Here is a 19,268-nt window from a genome sequence, read left to right on the forward strand (position 1 = left end):
AAGAACTCTCTCCTGTTAAAACAGCCTCAAGGTTTTTCACCAAGCCACCGTGAGCAACTTGGATTCCAAAGCCAAGACAGCAGCAGTGGCAAAACTGTCTGGGGGGTGGGGGGGTGGGGGGTGGAGAAGCAGTGGCTTCTGCTGGAACCTTCTCCACTGTACGGGGCTACCACTCACTGGCAGTATTTACTAGAAAACAAGACCCATTTTGTGAGTCCTTCCCTGGATAAAGGACCCATCAATCCCTCCACTTCACCCCCACAGCAGCTGTTTTGTTCTTCAAATATATTATCACTCTTTAAACTGATGGTAAAGGAAAGAATACATTCAGTTTTCAGCCCAACGAGGCTGCAGGAAAAAACAGGTTCTGCTGCTGAGAACAACATGGCATCATGTTATTTTTCAAAACACACCAGCTCTGTCTTCCTCCTTTTAATGGTATTCTTCCTTCTTAGAAAAGGGGTTAAAATTAGTAGGCACATTTCATATTAGCGTATTTCATGCAATAAAGCATAAATTATTTAAAATAACACGACCTTTTATCTTGCACCTTTTGAAGGAAGCAAATTAAAAATGTAAATTGGGAGCTAATTAATATGCAAATGTATTCATTCGCAGTTAACAATTAGCAATTAAACCTGCAGTGTCTACAAAGAGCACGGACAAAATTAGTAACTTAATTTATCATTAAAAAATGAAAACGTACACAAAATTTTAATTGACTTTCAAAATATTTCCCCTGCTTTTTTCCTTTCATTTTTTAATACCAAAAAAAAAAAAATCTTTTTTGTATTATGCCTTAGCTCTACAGATGAAACCGGGTACATGCAGCATTCGAGGGAGTTCATTAAATAGGATCGGAGGAAAGCATGTTAGGAAAAGTTTGCCTTTTATATGAGGTATTAAAAGATGACATTTAAGAGTGTTGACTTGTGTTTCATAGTCAAGTTCAAGAGAGAAATAAATACATAAATTCTCCTGTGTTTCGGAATATAGAGATGGCAGAGATTTGTACAGATAAAAGGGGGGTACACTCTGCCTATGTGCATAGACGTGGGGCCACTGTGTGTGTGTCTGCACCTTCTAGAAGACACACAACAAACTCACAGGGTCATTTAAATGCTTGGGGTTCAGCTTTGAGAATTCCAGTACAAAACAGTTGCAGAGAGAATCAGCAACAAATAGCTTAAGATGTAAATAAGATACTCTAGGTGATTAACATGCAACGTTTCATCTTTCCTTCCTCACTACAACCCAGACACCCATTTTCCACTTTCTGTTCTTCGGGAGGATTTAAAGAGCAAACCTTTGCATATTCTCCATCTCCTCGCCGCCGTCTGCCTGGCTTTGCCTGCAGATGTGGGCTTGTCTTTTTACACAGTCCTTTTGTAATGTCATGCCGCGTAGAAAAGAACCCAGCAAACACCAGCTCTGTTGCTTGCAACCTTATTTTGGTGATTTAAGCAGCACCTCCTGCTCCAGTTCCATTGAGGGCTTGCTAAGTTTCATTCACAAGTGTTTTCTTTTGGTTTTTCTTGATTCAGGGCTGACTCAAGCTAGCTCAAGCTAGCCGTTCTGCATCTTGTCCTTCGGGAACTTGGTTCGTGTTTCGGACAGAGTTGCATCGCGCTGTCTGCTCCTTCTGGGGAGAGGATTTCACCGTAAACAGGACACCGCTATGTGTCCCGGCAACACTTAGAGGGTAGTTTGAACTGGGATGGGGGTCTGGCTGCTTGTCTCACCAGGCCTTAAACTGGCTCCGATGCAATTCAGCCTGAATTTTCGACTGTGCTCTCCATTCACAGTTATAGGGGACAAATGGCATCTACGGTGAGAAAGTCAAAGGCCATGAGGCCATGGCACTGAGCATTGAGTTGATTTCATTTGGTTTCAGAAAAGACGATTTTGCCTTCCTGACAAATTGCTCTTGATGAAATTGCTATTATTTTTATGTATTTATTTAGCTGTTTGCAAAGAACTAGAGAAGAAAAATGTGTTAGGGCCCAAGGAAATATTCTGTCCTTTCATAATTGTACCAAGGAAATTTGTTTTTTTCTTGCCTAAATTTGTACTTCTCTGGGCCCCTCTAATATGTTCCCAAAATGTGCAATAGTCCAGAACTTTCCAACAATAAGAATGGCCATGTGAAAAAAAAAAAGCTTCGTTTTAATGGAAAATTAGTTAATAAGCTAAACACAGCTCTTGACTTTGGCAAAAGTGTGATTCAAATCTGGCAATTTCTATTGCTAGGGAGAAATTTTAAATCAGGACTCCCACCCCACACTTTAGGGATAAGAAAGGTTTTTCGTGTTCTCCTGAACCAGCTACAATGCCCAGGCTGGGAACGCAAGATTGGCAGGTTCATACAAGGCACTTAGGAACAGGCTTGTAAAAATTAACGCTTTCTCTTTCTATAGGAAATATGCACCATTCTATGCAGTGTATAAAACTTATGGACCTCCTCATGGTCACTTTTTATGGACTATTTAGGTTTTGACCATCTGAGAAGCCCCTTTATTCCTTCTGAGCTCTCCTGGGAATGCTGGAGAGAACATGGACATTTCACTATAGGAACTGTTACCAAACTAAATAAAAACCTAAATCTGCACACCGTCTACCTCATCTGCCAGAATAGATCCAAACGGCCTTCCATGCTTGTGTGTGTGTGTGTGTGTGTGTGTGTGTGTGTGTGTGTGTACGCACGCTGGAGAGCACGCGCGCGCGCACCCCTGCGATATTAAGCAGCTAACAACAATCTGAGAATTAAGTTACCACAATTAGGAATTAGAAGCAGGTGGCATAATAATGGTGCTTTTTTTCATTTCATTTATTAGCAAAAAGAGAGAGGAGCTTCATTTATTTTCATCAGCGCCTCAGTTAAAAGCATAGCAATTTGCAACACAAAATCATTTCAAGTACCTCAGCCTCGCAAACCTCGTTTTCTTTTTTGCTTTAAAAGCCTTTTAAAGTTCACCCCCTCCCCCATTCTGAAAGCGTGTGTGTGTGTGTGTGTGTGTGTGTGTGTGTGTGTGTGTGTGTGGAGTGATGAGTGCGGGTGGGATCAGACTATTTCTCCTCCCAAGCAGTTTTGGGGTGCACTTTTCAAACTGCAGGTGCGGAAGCTCTGGGTTACGTGGCATCTTGAGCCCTTGCCCTCCTTTTCCTCTGCCTCTCATTCCGTTTTATACGGGCTTGTCTCGGTCTTGCAAAGATTCAATTCAGGTGCAACCTCTCTTCCAAATAAACAAAGTGCGCACATCCTTCTGCGTGGTATCAGCTATCGGGGCCAGTGCCACCCTCGCGGCTCCCCACGCACCCCACTGCCAGGCCGGCCCCTGCACCCTGCAGGCCAGGTTGCTCTCTCGGTTTCCCTGGGGCCGCTCGTCGCGGACCCAGCGCAGCGCAACGACCCTTGCGCGCCCTCTAGCGTCGACATCTGGGATCGCCACGACGTCTGCGAGTCGCCGCCGCCAGCGTCACTGACACGAGCGGGAGAGGATGCGGGGGTTCAAGGGGGTGCGAGGCGAGGGGATGCCCAGACACGTGAGTCTGCACGAGCTGGGGGCGCGGTATATGCGATTCTATTGCAAACTTTGAGGGACCCCCTTCCTTGTCTGGGGCTGCTCGCTCGCGTTGTCCCACACCTGGCAGTTCCCGGGCGCAGGGCGCGCAGGCCCGCAGCTTGGCTAGCGCCCGCTTTCGTCCCGAACTGCCTGCCGCCTGCGTTCGTTCGGAATAGGCCGAGGTCGCAGCACGCTGGGGCTGTTCTCGGCTCCCGGCTCCGGGGTGTATCCCCTGCCCTTCTCTTTCTCGCTTGTTTTCCATCTTTCCAGCACCTACTGGACTCAGCGCCCCCTGACTCTCCTTCTACGCCTCCCCGTTTCTTTTTACCCTCCATTTCATTTATTTTAGAGCCGCAGATCCTCATCCACATTCTGTTCTCTCCCAATTTATCTTGCAGTCTCCCCTGCCTGCTTCTTCCCACCCCCTACACTCTTCTCACTGTTTCTTTCTTACTTCCTTTTTCCCCCCGTTTCTTCCTCACTGTTTCTTCTCTCTGTCTCAATTTCTGTTTCTCAGCCTCCAACTTTGTATTTCTTTTTATATCTTCTCTGCCCTATTCCTCTTCTTCCTCCCCCACCCCACTCTCTCCCACAGGCCTCCAGTTTAATGATCTCTAATACAAGCCTATTTCTGTCTCCATCCACTGCGTTGGAATTAGTTGTGGTCCACAGGCCTTGGAAGATGAGCTGCAGGCCTGCCGGGGCACAGGTGCCCTCTGAAGCCAGCCCGGCCAGGCTGTTTTGTTTGTTTCTGTTTGTTTTGTTTTCTGGTTTTGGTTTTGCTTTAAAAACACAGGCAAATAGGAATTCTTTTGGAATGCACTGTTCTCATTCCAGGAGTGGCATTAAGTGTGGACATGTGGTTGAAAGGTTGGTGAGGGCTGGTGAGGGGATCCCAAGGGCCAGTTGACAGGGAAAGAACTCTCAGCAGGCTGTCAAAGTTTGCACTTTCCAGGAAAAGTGTGGCTCCTGCCTGGAGATATGGCAGCCTCTGAACCCAGAACAACTTTCTCAAAGATATGTCCAGCTTTAGTGGCCATGAAACTTTCATGAGATGTCGGGATTTGAGGAAAGAACCAACCACCCAAATAGTAAAAGGAATTCAGATGAAAGCAATGAGCTAGTACATTCATCTATGAAGTGAGCAGAGGCCAGTTTATAAAACTCAAGGCTGGTGAGAGAGAAGGAGGAATGATGGACAGCTTTGGGCAATAAAAATTGGTGTAGCCCCCTTGGGAAGAAATTTGGCAATCTGTATCAAGAACCTTTAAAATGCTTATCCCTGCTGATCCAGTAATTCCACTTCTGGCAATGTAGCCCAAAGAAATAATTGGAAATGTGGAGAGAGCTTTATGCCTAGAGATAGAAACTGAGCGGCCATTTACTAAAGAAACATTGGAAATAACCTGAATGTCCAAAAAATGTGGGCTTGTTTAAGTAAGCTTTGCTCTATCCACCGCCTAAAGTTGATGCTAGTGTGGAAAGTCACATTTGTAAAAGGACAGTGGCCTGGGGGATAAAGATGACCAAATGTCAAGACAAAAGCAGGAGTCAAAGCTGAATTACAGCGTGATCATTTTCCCTTTGTCCTACTTCTCTTTTGCCTTCTAGTTTTCTGGAAGCCGCATGAGATTCCCTTCAGAATAGACTAAAACAGTTGCCTTTCGTTTCTCCTTTTCAAAGTAGTTGTGAAAGTGACAAGGGCTCTGAGGAGAAAGGTTAAGATGATTGAAGGGAAGGAAATCAGGTCCTAGGATGAACTGGGGCCGTAAACTTAGAGAGAAGTGATCCAGAGCTGGGATTCTAAGATGAAGGTAGGGGTGATGGACAGAGTGGGTTTTAGAGAAAAATGGACCTGTGTTCGAATCCTGCCTCCACTCCCGGGGGCAGTGCTGGGCAGAGCCAAATGCTTGCTGCCACCTCAGCTGTTAAATGTGGACTTGGTTTCTTCAACCGCTGACCCGACCTCTGTGTGTCTGCATCTTATGTCCTCTATGGCTATCATCATCCTTCCTTATGACAGTGACATCCGAGGAAGATGCACAGTACACTCTCTTTGGAGAGAAGTCTAGCTACCTCCCGCCTGGGGTTTTAAACCAAAACCAGACCTCTGTTCATTGCACCTGAGCATTCCCTCCGTGGCAGCAGTAGTTCTGGGCTTCGCATGCCACAAACACCTGGACAGGTGTTTCCCACAGTGTGCTCAGTGGAACATCATCCTGGAAATGCTTTAAAATGTTGGACACAGGCATTGAAGGCTGTAAATTCCTCGGACAGGGAGCAGACTCCCCCAGCAGGGGTCTCACCACGGCCAACGCGCTCTACACTTTGACTTTTCTTTCATTCATTCCATTCTTCATTCAAGGCTGGTCCTTGGTAAAATCTGAAGTGGAAGAAAGAAATTTATTTTAGACGACCTTTCATCTCCCATTTCAGAATTTCTCTTCTCTTGCTGGAAATGCATGCTCTCTCTCCCCCTCCGACCCCACAGCGTGGTCTAACAGAACACTTTATAATGCTGGAAACGGTCTGTAATATGTGCTGACACGGTAGCCGCTAGCCACCTGTGACTCCTGAGCACTTAAAATGCGTCTAGTGCTACCGAGCAACTGCATTTTAGTTTAATTTCATTTTAGTTCATTTCAATTTAAATGAAAAAGCCAGCTATGGTGAGCGATCACAGTACGGACAGCGTAGCTCTAGAAAACCTGTCCTCAGTTCTGCCTCTGGTCTCACTCAAACTCACATCCAGCCTCTGTATCCAAAGGTCATCGGCCCTTCAGGTTTCAGTCTAGATGTCACCATAGCGCTGTGCCACTTGTCCCAGCTCGCAGAGCGTGCATGTAGATCCCTCCCTCCCTCTGCAGTGACTTCACGTTGGTGGCTTGAAATCAGCTGCTGTGGGAGTCTTTACACCACAGAAATGGGCACACACTGCAAATGGGTCTGTTTCCCCAGAATGCCCGGTGTTAAATATTTCCTAGCATGCCTTTGCCTGCCAGGGCCATGACTTGCCTGCCCCTAAGAGCGAGGGCCTCCTTACATTTTGCTCACGAGGCACTTTCCTTGTCTCACCCTAGTCCTGGCTCTGCTGAGTCACTTCCCACTGGCTTCCCAGCATCAGATCGGACCCGTCGTCTGGATCTCGTGGCTTCCAGGGCTCACATCTCTCACTGGACACTCCCACTGCATCTTTTCGTCTTCCTCCTCTGTTAGATTTAGAGTTCTTTGAGGGTAGAGAGTGCCCGTGTCCTGCTAGGGGCTGAATCCCCAGAGCCCAGCACATGGTAGGTACTTGGTAAGTACTTGATGAATAAAAAGGCTTAGTGCAAAGAACTTGGACTGAGAGCCCATACCTGGAGCCGAGTTTGAGTCTCTCCCTCTGCCCCTTACCGGCCATGTGACATTGAGTATGCCCCCTCTCTGACTCAGTGTCCTTGGGCCTTACATGGGCATCATAACCTCTTTCCTATCCATCTCATGGGGATATTCTGAGGCTCAAGTGAAATAAGGGAATACTTTGAACAAGCATGCAAATAAACAGATTGCCTTTGAAAGTCCAGGGACATTTTGAATTCTTTCCGGTTCCTTGCTATCTTAGGTTCGGGCAACAAAGAGGACCAAAGGGGGTCTGTATTCTCCCACTGATTTAAATGCAATGGGATCAGTGCAGCTTACAGCATGCGAGGGCAAGGGGGAGTGCATGTGCAGCTGACGTGACAATGGCCTTGAAGGAAAGGTTGCAATTCCTTTGATCTCCCTCCACAGGGAAGTTTAACCTGCCTGCAGATGAAGAGTTTGTTCTCTGCTGATGGACTTGCATGAGGAGGGAGGCACTGATGGTGACGGCTGAACTCTTGGATGAGAAATTGTTTTCTCCTGACATTTAGGGAAAAAGTTCTCTCTTTAAAAAAACCAAAAAAAAAAAACAAAAAAAAAAACACCACAAATATTTGTCAGTTATTTTTCTCTTTGAGAAATGTTTTTCTCTAATCTGCGATGCTAAAGACTGTCGTGGGCATTTCAGCTTCCGTGGCCCGTGAAAGTTGACTGCTTACAGGCAGGGCTGCTCCAAAGGGGTAAATTGCATCTGAGCATTGGAAAGTGATTATCTAATTAAACTTTGAAATGGAATGCTAAAAACACTGGGTGACAGACTGTCTGTAGGAGGGTCCCCTGAGGTGCCCTCCGTTTATTGCTAATCATCTTTCCTGCCCAGGCTGTGCCTGTTTCCAGTGGAGCCCAAGCGGATCTGGCTCTTCGGAGCTCTGGGTTCACTCAGAGATTTGTCAGGCAGAGCCCCCTCGGTGTTTGGGACCCTGCCGGAACGCTGCAGTTGGGCCTGGGGATCTTGAAAGACTTTCATCCCTGGTCTTCAGCTCCCCAATGTCTACTTAAAATCAAAAGGTTATTTCTCTACTCAGAACCATGAAATCACAGAAATGGGAGGGGTTGGGAGTTATTCTGGATATTTATGCATGTAAACTTTGGGTTTGAGACCTAGGACGCCAGCCATAAAGCATATGTGTTGTATCCTTCTTGTTTCAAGTTGTCGGGTTCGTTCAGTCCTTCTGAGCAAGGCCCCTGGTGGGCACTGTGGTGGGTGCAGAGGGAAGTCTGAAGCACGGGGCATGCAGTAGCCTGCAGGCGAGAGGGGAACGGGCTGGAACAGGCCGGCATGAACATAGATCTTTGTAACTTAGAAAAAAACTGTCCCATGTGCCCCTCATTCCTACCTTGTGATGTGGTTTCCTATGCCACTGCCATTTTATAGATGGGGAAACTGAGGCTCAGACTGCTTAAATGACTTCCCTGAGTCCTTTAAAGCTGGGCTGCCTGACATTGGGAACCACCATAAGCACCATAAAGACCTTGACCAGGAAGGGTTTGTTCCCATGGGGGGGGGGGGCAACAAGGACAGTGTCATACGGGAGGTGGCACTTGAGTAGGATTTTCACAGACGGGGCATGACCCGTAAGAGAGAAGGCACCGAGAAAAGCAAGTGGACAGTGGGTTTAGGAGCCAGCAAGTAGGCAGGCGTGACTTGAGTCCCTGCACTTCGCTTGTGTGTTTTATTTTGGCCTGATTCCTTTCTAGCAATAAACAGTCATGGCGTACCCGTCATGTGTCAGACCTGGGGCGTGTAGATGCCGACAGAACAGACAAGGTGGCTGCTCCCTGGTTCTAGCGGAATGGTGGCCGCGTTGTGAGCAAGACGAGACGTCCTCTGAGCGGAGTTTTGGGTTGATCACTGTGGTTGTCCCTAGCCTGGGGGAGGGGCTGGAGGTGGATGGAGTTGGAAGACCCTTGGGGAGACTCGTGTGAAAGGCTAAGGAGATGTGACGAGCTGGCCCCGGACCATGGTGATGGGGATGGAGGGGAAAGTTGGACGCAGCTCAAAATGAGATTCCAGGATTATTTCCATGTGCTCTTTCGTCTAGAACAGGGTTGTCCAAACTGCGGCCCTTGGGCCAACTGCGGCCCGCAATCCATTGTTAATTGGCCTGCAGCAAATTCCAAAAATATATTTAGTTTACTTAAATAAACCAGGTGAGGCAATACGTACTTCACCTCGAGTGCGTGGCCCGGCTGTTTGTGTATTTTACGGCATATGGCCCTTGGTGAAAAACGTTGGGAAAAGTCTGGACACCCCTGGTCTAGAATGAAGGCACTATAGTTACAGGCATACCTTGGAGCTACCGCGCGTCCGGTTCCTCGCAATACAGCAAGCTGAAATCTTTGTGCAGCTGGAAGGTTGCCTTCAATTAGTAAAACATGCAACATCTGCGAGGCACAATGAAGTGACACGCGATAAAACGAGGCAGGCCTGTACTTAAAGTCCCCTTCAGAACTGCCTTTGCGGGACAGCGCTTTAATATTCTGCCCTCAGCGAAGGTTACACGGTGACATAAGAGCCACGCAAGGAACATCCCTGCACTTTTTTTTTTTTATAAAATTACTATTGGGGACATAATTCACGACACTGCTCAATGCCACTTATGCTAATGTCCCTAAGACAAATGCATCCTAGGGCGACGGGCCAAGAAATATTGGTTCTCCTGACGTATAGGCTGGAGCCTACCTCTGGAACCCAGGGCCTGCCATCCTTCCCTCCGGACTCCAGGTGCCGGGAAACGCAGAGGGAAGTTTGGGCTTCATTTTTGTGGCGTTATCCAGAGTATTGTACCCCCCACTCCCGCTTGATCTGATTGTATTCTAGTTTTTATTGTAAGGCTTTTTTGAAAATGGAGGTGGGGAGAAAGTCCAGTGATTAAGTCAGTCAATACATGGCTGATAATAGCTTCTGGCATATTAATGGAGTCTGCATATGTCCTGAAAACCATTTCCCAAACTCTGCTCTGTGGCCACACAGAGGTTCCGTGAGACGTTTGAGGAAGGATGTCACAGCTGGGAGCATTCCTCATCTTCAATGCATTTGCAAGTATGTGTTAGAAAAAGGCTGGGCTTATTGACAGAACTGTGGTAAAGATTCAGTGAGAGGCTGCATGGCACCTCAGGTAGGAGAACAGCCTCTGGACCTGGAGTCCTCAGACACAACTTGACCTGGGAAATTACTCCATCTCTTGGTGACTCCGTTGCTTCATCTGTAAAATGTCACTCATTGTAGCACCTGCCTCAGGGGAGTACAAGCGTGCCCAGCACACAGCAAGCCTTTGACTAGTGGTAGCTTTTGTTTCTAAGTGGTCACCTATCTACCTTTGGGACAGGGTCTCCTGCCCCTGACAACAATAGGAAGTCTCGTGACAGGTCACCTGAAGCAGGAAGTATCACCTTTGGCAGGTCGTACATTTTGCCTTCCTTCTGCCAAGCTGTGCGCTTCCTGTTTGACAATTGCCAGTCTTTGTTATGCATTTTATCTCATAATTTTAGCATTTATTGGTGTAATTATTCAATATTTACTTTATGTTAAGCATATGGATCAAATTTTGATCATTTCTTACCGCAATTAATTCAACTGTGAGACCCCGTTTTTTGCTGTCTACTTTAATTTAAATGATAGTACATGAGTCTCTATTGGCATCCTGACAAAACAGTGCAATTTAAACCATATTCCACGGTCAAACAAGTTTGGGAAATACTGCCTGATGTTATATTTTTGTTTGGATATAGCGTCCTTGAGCAGGTAGACTCAGATACAGTACCCGCCAGCCGGGTCCTGCAAAACATCACTGCTCTCTAGAATAAAAATTCCATCTATATAAGCTGGAGGTGTTTTTACCGTGGGTAATAGTTCTGCCACCAACAGCAGCTTGAAGATAGTGCTTTTATTCATTCACTCAATAATTACTTACTGCGTCCCTTCTCAGTGTCAGATACCATGCTAGGCACTGGGGCGTGGAGTCCTAGGTTCCCTGTGCTATCTCTGCTGTCCCCTGTGGCAGCCATAAGCCACGTGTGGCTACTGAGCCCTTGAAATGTGACCAGCTGTGCTGCACGGCGTAAATGCACATGCGACTTCAAAGGGGTAATATGAAAAGGAATGTAAAACGTCTTTTAAATAATATGTACTGGAATACGTATTTATTATAGGTTAGAAATATATACTATAATTTACATAATCAATCTTGGTTACCTGTTGAAATAATAATATTTGGGATATATTGGGTTAACTAAAATTTAAGGTTAGAGTTAATCGCACCTGCTTTTTACTTTTTTTAGAGTGGCCATTGGAAAGCTTTAGATTACATGTGTGAGTCATATTCTGTTTCTGTTGGATAGTGCTGGTCTAGAAAGGTCACAGACATGTAATTGGTTAATGATCACACAATAATGAGAATGCTATAGTTTTCCAGATCCCTCTAGAGATGAGGCCTGACACGGAGAGTTCTCCCCAAAGGCAGGATGGAGAGGTCAGCTAAGGCTCCAGCTATGTGGGGAGGCTCCAGGCCGTACATGAAGTTGGGGACAGGAGGCTGGAGTTGGAAACCTGGGGACTGAGAGTGAGCACAAACATATTGGGATGAAATGGTCATTTGGGGGTGTATGAGTTAGCTTTTGCTGTGTAACAATCACAGACTCGCAGAGACATAAAACAACAGTTTTCCCTCAGACCTCTGCAGATGGACTGGGATCCAGCGAGGCTGGGCTTGGCTTCTCCCTAGGATTTGGCACAGGTCTCCACCCACGGCATTCATTCCAGGGCCCAGACTTATGGGACAGCAATGATGTGGGAGAAGCTGTCACATGATGGTGTAGGTGCAAGAGGCAAATCCCAGTGTGAAAGTGCTTTTCAGCCCTCAGCTCAGTCTCATCTATGAACATCACATGAGCCACAGCGAGTCACAATGGCTAAGACCAAATTCAGCAGCAGGCAGGTACACACTGCCCTTGTGTGCCATGGGCCAAAGCGGGCCACAAGGCCAAGCCTTACACGTGCTCTGCAGCTCTCTCTTTTCTGTCACCTGCCACTGAATGCAGATGGGATAGTGGGGAATCCTGAGCCAGAGGGAAGATGCCCAGATGACTGCATGGAGCAGAGCACCCTACAAACCCACGCTGGGCTGCGTTGTGTGTACAAATTAACCTTATTGTGGGAAGCCACTGAGATTTGGGGGTTGATAACAACAGTTGTCTACTCTGACCTGAACAATCACGTCCGTGCTGCTAGGGCAGAGTCCCCTGCGGACAACTGAGCCACATCAGGCAAGGTCTGTGGGAGAGAAGAATGGGGACAGGTGAGGCATGGCCAGGGAGAGGCTCACGTGGCCCACACCCCCTACCCCTGCCTCACTGGGGCCAGGTGAGATGGCCTGATCAGGTTAGGTGCCAAGGGATTGGCCAGAGCAGGACATCTCCTGAGGAAGTACAAAGAAGAAAGACTGAAGGGGCAGGACCGGAAGACAGGGAATCTCAGCATGAATTCTTTAGATGGGGCCTGGAGTCCTCAGAAGCCGCGGGAGCAGTTGTGAGGGCAGAGGCAACAGATGGAGGCCAAGGATTGGGAACGTGGGAAGGTGTCAGGGCTGATTTGGAAACCGACTCCATGGGAGGTCCTGTTTGCGGCTGGTGAGGGTGGGTGTGAGATGAGAGGGTGTGCCAGGCTGTGCTAACAATACAGGATTGAAACCATGAGAAGCTTTTCCGTAGGCAGCTCTTGTCATTGGTTCATTCACTCATTCATTTATTCCTTCTACATACATTTTCTCAATGCTTACTGTGAGCCCAGCGCTGAGCCAGGCGGGAAGGTCAAACACAGAGGGACCCTGCCTGGCCTTGGAGGTGTTTCCAAACCAGAGGCGGGACTCACAGGCCGAGGCATCTATACTCATGTGAAGCATGCTCAGTTCTCTGACAGAGGAGGAGACGGGAGGAGAGGAGGGGCCCGGATGGCATCTTTCTGGAACCCTGGGGCAGGTGGTTCTGCTCACAGGGGCAACCTGAAGTGGACCCCTCCCGCACCCCCAGAATGACTCAGAGGGTGCTTACCAACCGCAGCACTGTGCTTTAGTCATTTACCAGTGAAAGCCTCCTTTGTCCCTCTTCCTAGGGGAAGGACAATGTCCTGATCTGGTCCCTTTGTGCTCAGGGGCCAGCAGGCTCTTGGTGGATGTTAAATGCAATAATACCCCCTTATTTTAGCAGCCTCTGCCTTGGCGCCCACTGGTAGCTGGAGGAGACACACACGCACACACACGCACAGCCCATGGGGTCTGGCAGATGCAATTAGCCTCTGGGTCCCTCAGAATTAGATGCAGGTGGCTAATTGTCCATGCCAGGAGGCAACTGTGGGCACAATTAGTCATGTCTCTTTCCCCACTCGGGGCTAATAATGGGTGGGGAATCTGAGAGGGGAGGGAGAAAATCTGACGGGGCTCGGAGGCTCCCTTAGCCCTGGACTGTGACAGGCAGCTTTGGGTGGCTGTGCTCATTCTTTGGGCCTGGGGAGGGCTCAGGGGGCAGGCGAGGGGAAGGTTGGCTGCTCTTCTGAGGAGCTCCTCAGCTCCCCTCCCCCGCCCCATCAGCACACTGGAGCCTGTACCTCCCAATCTATTATATGCCAACCCCTTGCTTTGGTGCAGCTTGTTAGGGTTTTTAAGCCCCTTTGCATTGCACACATGATTGCATGCCACAGGCACACACCTGGGAGGGGTGTGCTTCTTATCGCCCATTTTACAGGTGAGGACATGGAAGGCCACCTGGTAACTGGCAGAGCCCATGATAGCGCCCAGGCCTGGGATGCTGAGCGTGTGTGCTGCCTTGGACTTCATCACACTGTCTTTGGTCCTCCCTCTCTTTCCTTTCCTGTAGGGGCACAGGGGTGGCTCCCCAGGGACGAGAGAGCAACTTAGGACAGAGCAGGCCTGAGAAATTCACAGTGTAGTATTTGCCTCAGTACATTTAAACAACGTGTGTTTAAGCCTTGGACGTCTTCCCTGTCCAGGAAGTGTTCGAGGAGCTGGGGATGTGGGGATGGGGCGGGTACTGCCTTGCTTCTAAGGAGCTTAGGGTCCAGCAGGGACAGGAAGACACACATTGCATCCATGGTCCGTAGGGGCGAGAATGTGACGGCTCTGAAGGCTTCTCTAGTTAGCCCCTAACTTGCACAGTGACTTTGGTCGCTTCTTGTTGTCTCCCTGGCCTCAGTTTCCCCAGCTGCCAAGGTAGGATGTTGAACCTCAGTGAAGTCTCAGGCTCTGTCCAGTTCTTCCAACTGCTTTCCAGTGGTGCAGTGGAATCAGGGAGGAAGCAACGGCTGTGACTGGGGAGGAGCAATTGGGGGAGTGCAAGTTGGGGGAGGTGCATTAACAGCGTATCTGACGTGGGCTTCACAGGTAGGATTTCAACAGGGGAGAGGGCAGAGCAGGCCTGTATCCTACTTCAGGCTCTGCTCAAACTCGCTTTGGTGGCAAGCCGTGGAAACCCAAGTCTAAGGGCATCAAAGGGAACACATGGCATATGGTGCTAGCTAGTCTCTAAAAATGGCCTCTGAACGAAGCATGCCTCTTGGTACTCATGCCTTGTATAGCCTCTTCCTCTTGACTCTGGGGTGACTCGCTTGTAACCAATAGAAGTGGCAGAAATGACTGCCTGGCTTTGGATGCAGAAGGGTTGCACTTTCTACCTTGTTCCCTTGGAACGCTCACTCCAAGGAGGGTCAGACACTATGTAAGAAGCCCACCTGGGGTGAGACCTCCATGCTCACCGTGAGGAAGTCCAAACTAGCCATGGGGAGAGAGGTGCCCGGCGACCCCCGCTGGCCCAGCTACATGCACCTAGCCAGTAGACATATTTGTAAAGACTCCGTCTTGCACATCAAACTTGTTTGGCATCTCAGTACAACAATGTGAAAGACTCCCAAGTGAGAACCACCTAGCTAAGCCCATAAACCCACAGAACCATGAAGATAATAATGAATTACTGTTTTAAGCTACGACATTTCGAGATGGTTTGTGATGCAGCAATAAATAACCAGAATACACATATAAATGCTAAACTCCAGGGAGGTCAACTAAGATTGTTGGGTCTTGTTTTTCTTTCTTTCTCACATCTTGCTCTCTTCTGTGCTCGCTTCTTTGCTAAATCACCTCTCTCCACCGATATTCTCCAGGACTGCCTGACTTGTATCACCCCCGCTTCCAGCAATCCCAGTGAACAGACCTGCTCTGTCTCAGCAGTTAAACAGAATTCCTGGACATACATTTCATTGGCCTAGTAACGTGATCTTCCTTGAACCTTTCCTGATATAGCTGGAGGGGAGGGGTTTGCAGGAAAGTGCTCCACCTCTAGACCAGGGAGTAAGTGAGATGAAAGGGTGTGCCTTGCCCTGCCCAGACCATGATTTAAGCATGACACTTCCTAAAAGGATAGCTAAGGGATCTATTACCAAAGAAGGGAAAAAGGGCCGTGGATAGGCACAAACAGATGTCCATTCCTGTGACCTTGTATGAGAAACATAACTTTCCTAAATCTGTGCTTCCACTTATTTTAGAAAAACATGGGGAAATAACTCTTGTGCTGCCCAGCTCATGGTGAGGTTCAGGTGTGAGGACGTCATGGCGGGAAGCCTGTGAAAGCTGTCAACAGTACCTACCTGGCAGAGGTGACCATCGTGCAGAAGGCTTAAAAGCTGCACAAAGCAGGACAAGATGTGGCTTCCCACACCCAAATCCTGTTCCTAGTGAGGAAAGGTACCCAAGCGCACGGTTTCCAGATCAGCAAACAGAGGGAGTGTCCAAGGGAGTGTCCCCTCGTGCCTTACCCTGCAGGAGACCTCTAGTCTGCCTTCCAGGGTCACACATCTCCGTGCACTAGCAGAGTTTGGGTCAGCTAAGGATTCCCTGAAATCAAGGTATCAGCTTGGAGCCAAGGGGAAGACAGGTACCTTTGCTGGTAGGAGGAGGTTTTCCCTTGAACCTGCAGAGGTCGCAGAGACAGGAGGGCCCAGGCTAGGATGACCCATTTTACTCAAGGGCATATAGAGAGGGTCCTTGAATCATGTAATTTTGCTCTAACATTGATGAGATGCTGTAGGAACCTAGCTCTTGTTGATGTCAATTAGCCTGTGGGAAAATTGATTTTCTTATACATCACTTAGCTTAAAGTTGTACAACCTATCGACGACATTAACACGTTGCATACGGCGGGGTTTAAATCCCTGGTGAAGATTCTCGTGATCCGTACGCAACGTGTTAAGTGAGGACATACCATATATTGTTTTCTCTGTAACCATTACTCTCAAAAGGCCCTGGATGTATCAGAAGAAAGGGACTTTTACCTTAGTTAAGGACAAAGGGCCAAAACACAAAGCAATGTAAAAAATAAAAAAGTCTCAATGTGAGAAGTTGGAAAACCATCACTCTTTCCACTACGAAAGCAATTCCGTGCTTGAGCATCTAATTCTTAAAACCTGGTGTGCATTAAAATGGCCTGCATGCATGCATCCACCCACCTGGCCGTCCTGCCATTGCTTTATTCATACAGTCAGCTATCCACCTGGTCGTCCCCGTCCCAGCCTGAGTCGGAGAAAAGCTCCAGTGTCTAGCAGAGGCCTAGAGAGAAATTCTCAGAGCAGGGAAAGGGTTAAAATAAATCAAAATAAAATCGGAGTTGGCTGTAGCGCTTATTCTTAATGACACACAGGAAACTATAAACCAGCCATGCTACATAATTGACCACTGAGGATTTTTCACTCTCAGTCAGTTTGAGATGTACCAAATCCAATATCATATCAGTGATTTGATTTGTTAATAATCAAATTGCAAATACCTTTTCATTTGGCTTCAAAAAGCAAACAGCCATTCGGAATAATTTTTATGGGTCTTGGAATGTAATATAAACTTAAAATATTGTGTTTGCAAGTCCTATTGGCATGACCATATTATAATTTATATAGGCCTATTTTGATGTACAGCGGCATAATGAAACTTTAAAAAATATATTCTGCAAAGCTGCATCTAAGCCCAAGCCAGCAGCACAGATTAATGTCAGGACAGCATGGGGATTCTTTAAATATTTTCTTAAAGAGATTTCTAGAAAATGGCTGTTCTACTCACCCAAACTTTTACCTTAAGCAGCGATTGCAAAGTCTTTCAGAGTTTTGCCTCATGTCACCTTCCCAGACCCACTGTCTGACCCTCCTCTTCCCTCCCCCCTTCAACTGCCCTCCCTTCCACTCACCCTCACCCCTGCCCTATTATTTGCAGTTTTCTGAACATATCGTGTGTATGTTTCTGTCTTCAGCCTTCTGCCCCTCTGTCTGTAAAGCCCTTCCTCTCTTCTCTGCTTGGGTAATATCTCTTAGACATTCTTCAGCTCCTGGCTAAAATGCCATCCCTGCTGACACCCCCAGAAGTTCTTATCTTCGTTCTCCCACAGCAGTTCAAAGGGGACTCTACGATAGCACTTGTCATAGTGTGTTATTTGTTTACACACACTAGACTCTGAGTTCCTTGACAGCCTGACCGTGATATATTCAACTCAAAAGCCCCCGTGTCAACTACCATTCCTGGTGCATAAGACGTGCTCAGTGAGTGTTTGTGCAATGGTGCTGTGGATGGCGGGCTGGATGGAAGGATGGGGGGCTGGAAGGAAGGATGTGGGGGTGGGTGGATGGGTGGATAGATTGAAGGAACAGATCCTCCTGGAGAACGATACTTTTTCTGGCATTGGAAGCCTTCAAGCACAGGTTGTAGAGAACCTTCAGGACCAAGACAGGTTGTCAGACAAACTATTCTGTAATGCACTGTGCTATCTTGTTAGGACAGCGATGATGTCACTCGGCAATAGGAATTTTTCAGCCCCGTTATAATTTTACAGGACCACCATCATATATGTGGTCTGTTGTTGACTAAAACGTTATGTCGCGCATAACCTTATATATTCCAGCCACTTGAAATCGCTTACTATTTCTAATACTTTCTCAGTAGGAAAGCAGATAATTGTATTGACTGCACATAATGGAAATTTAAAGTTCTTCCTTTCTAATATTTATTATTTTATTCACACTTAATTGCTGTGGCTAGGACATCCAGCAAAATGTTGAATAAAGAAGATACCGTGTTTCCCCGAAAATAAGACCTAGCCAGATAATCAGCTCTAATGCGTCTTTTGGACCAAAAATTAATATAAGACCCAGTATTATAGTATATTACATTACATTATATTATATTATATTGCACTGTATTATGTAAAATAAGACCGGGTCTTACAGTAAAATAAGACCGGTCTTATATTAATTTTCGCTCTAAAAGATGCATTAGAGCTGATTGTCTGGCTAGGTCTTAGTTTCGGGGAAACACTGTAGCAGGTACCCTTTTCTTTTTCTAAAATTTTTTTTAGCTTTTTTATTTATGTAAGTGTGTTTTTCCAGGACCCATCAGCTCTAAGTAGTTGTTTCAATCTAGTTGTGGAGGGCGCAGCTCACAGTGGCCCATGCAGGGATCAAACCGGCAAACTTATTGTTAAGAGCACCGCGCTATAACCAATGGAGCTAACTGGCCGCCCCCAGGTATCTTTTTCTTGTTCCCAACTTTAATGGGTATGCTTCCATGATTCATCATTAGAAATGATGTTTGTGGTGATTTCTGGTAACTATAATATTAGGGTACTAATTAGGGCATAAGCTAAATGGTACAGCAAAGACATTCCAAAATACGATGCCTTAGATAAGCTAGAAGCTAATTTCTCTCTTACATAAGACTTAACAGTGATAGTCTAGGGTATGCAGGCCAAGGCTGGCTCTGCCATTCTCTTCCAGTAGCTTCCAAACTTGCTCCAGGCTTGCCATTTTTCAGCAAGATGGAAGGGGTAAAGAGAAGTTCAGGGAAAATAGCTTCCTCCTTAGAGCAATAACCTGGCAATTGTAGGTATCATTTCTGTTCATAACCCATTGGCTTGAACTTAATCACCTGATCACACCTAACTGCAAGGAAGGCTGGGAAATGTAGTCTCTGGCTCAGTGGCCATATTGTCAGAAAAAAACAGGAGTTAGGTACAATTACAAAAGGAAGAAAGGGAGAATAGATAATGGAGACTGGAACCATATTTGCATTTCTGGGATTCAACTCTACTTTGTCAAGGTACATTAGTCCCTTAACAGACTGTTGATTATATTTTATTTAGGATTTGCTTCTATATTTATAAATGATATTGACCTATAGTTTTTATGTGTGTACTGTTCTTGTTTTTAAGTATTAGGGCCATGTCAACCTAAACTAGGAAACTTTCTGTCTTTTTTCATGTTCT

General features: G+C 46.9%; 1 protein-coding gene across 1 annotated transcript in view; it reads left to right on the plus strand.

The window, feature by feature from the left end:
- Positions 1–3,408: 3,408 nt before the first annotated feature.
- The window catches only part of VRK1 (VRK serine/threonine kinase 1), a 110,660-nt gene continuing 94,800 nt past the window's right edge, over positions 3,409–19,268 (plus strand). The window contains exon 1 of the mRNA XM_019750667.3: positions 3,409–3,543. The gene's annotated coding sequence lies outside the window, so the exon portion shown is untranslated. The remainder of the gene's footprint in view (positions 3,544–19,268) is intronic.

The sequence above is a fragment of the Rhinolophus sinicus genome, chromosome 3 (assembly GCF_057876585.1).
Source record: "Rhinolophus sinicus isolate RSI-liver-muscle chromosome 3, RSI-T2T, whole genome shotgun sequence".
Lineage (NCBI taxonomy): Eukaryota > Metazoa > Chordata > Mammalia > Chiroptera > Rhinolophidae > Rhinolophus > Rhinolophus sinicus.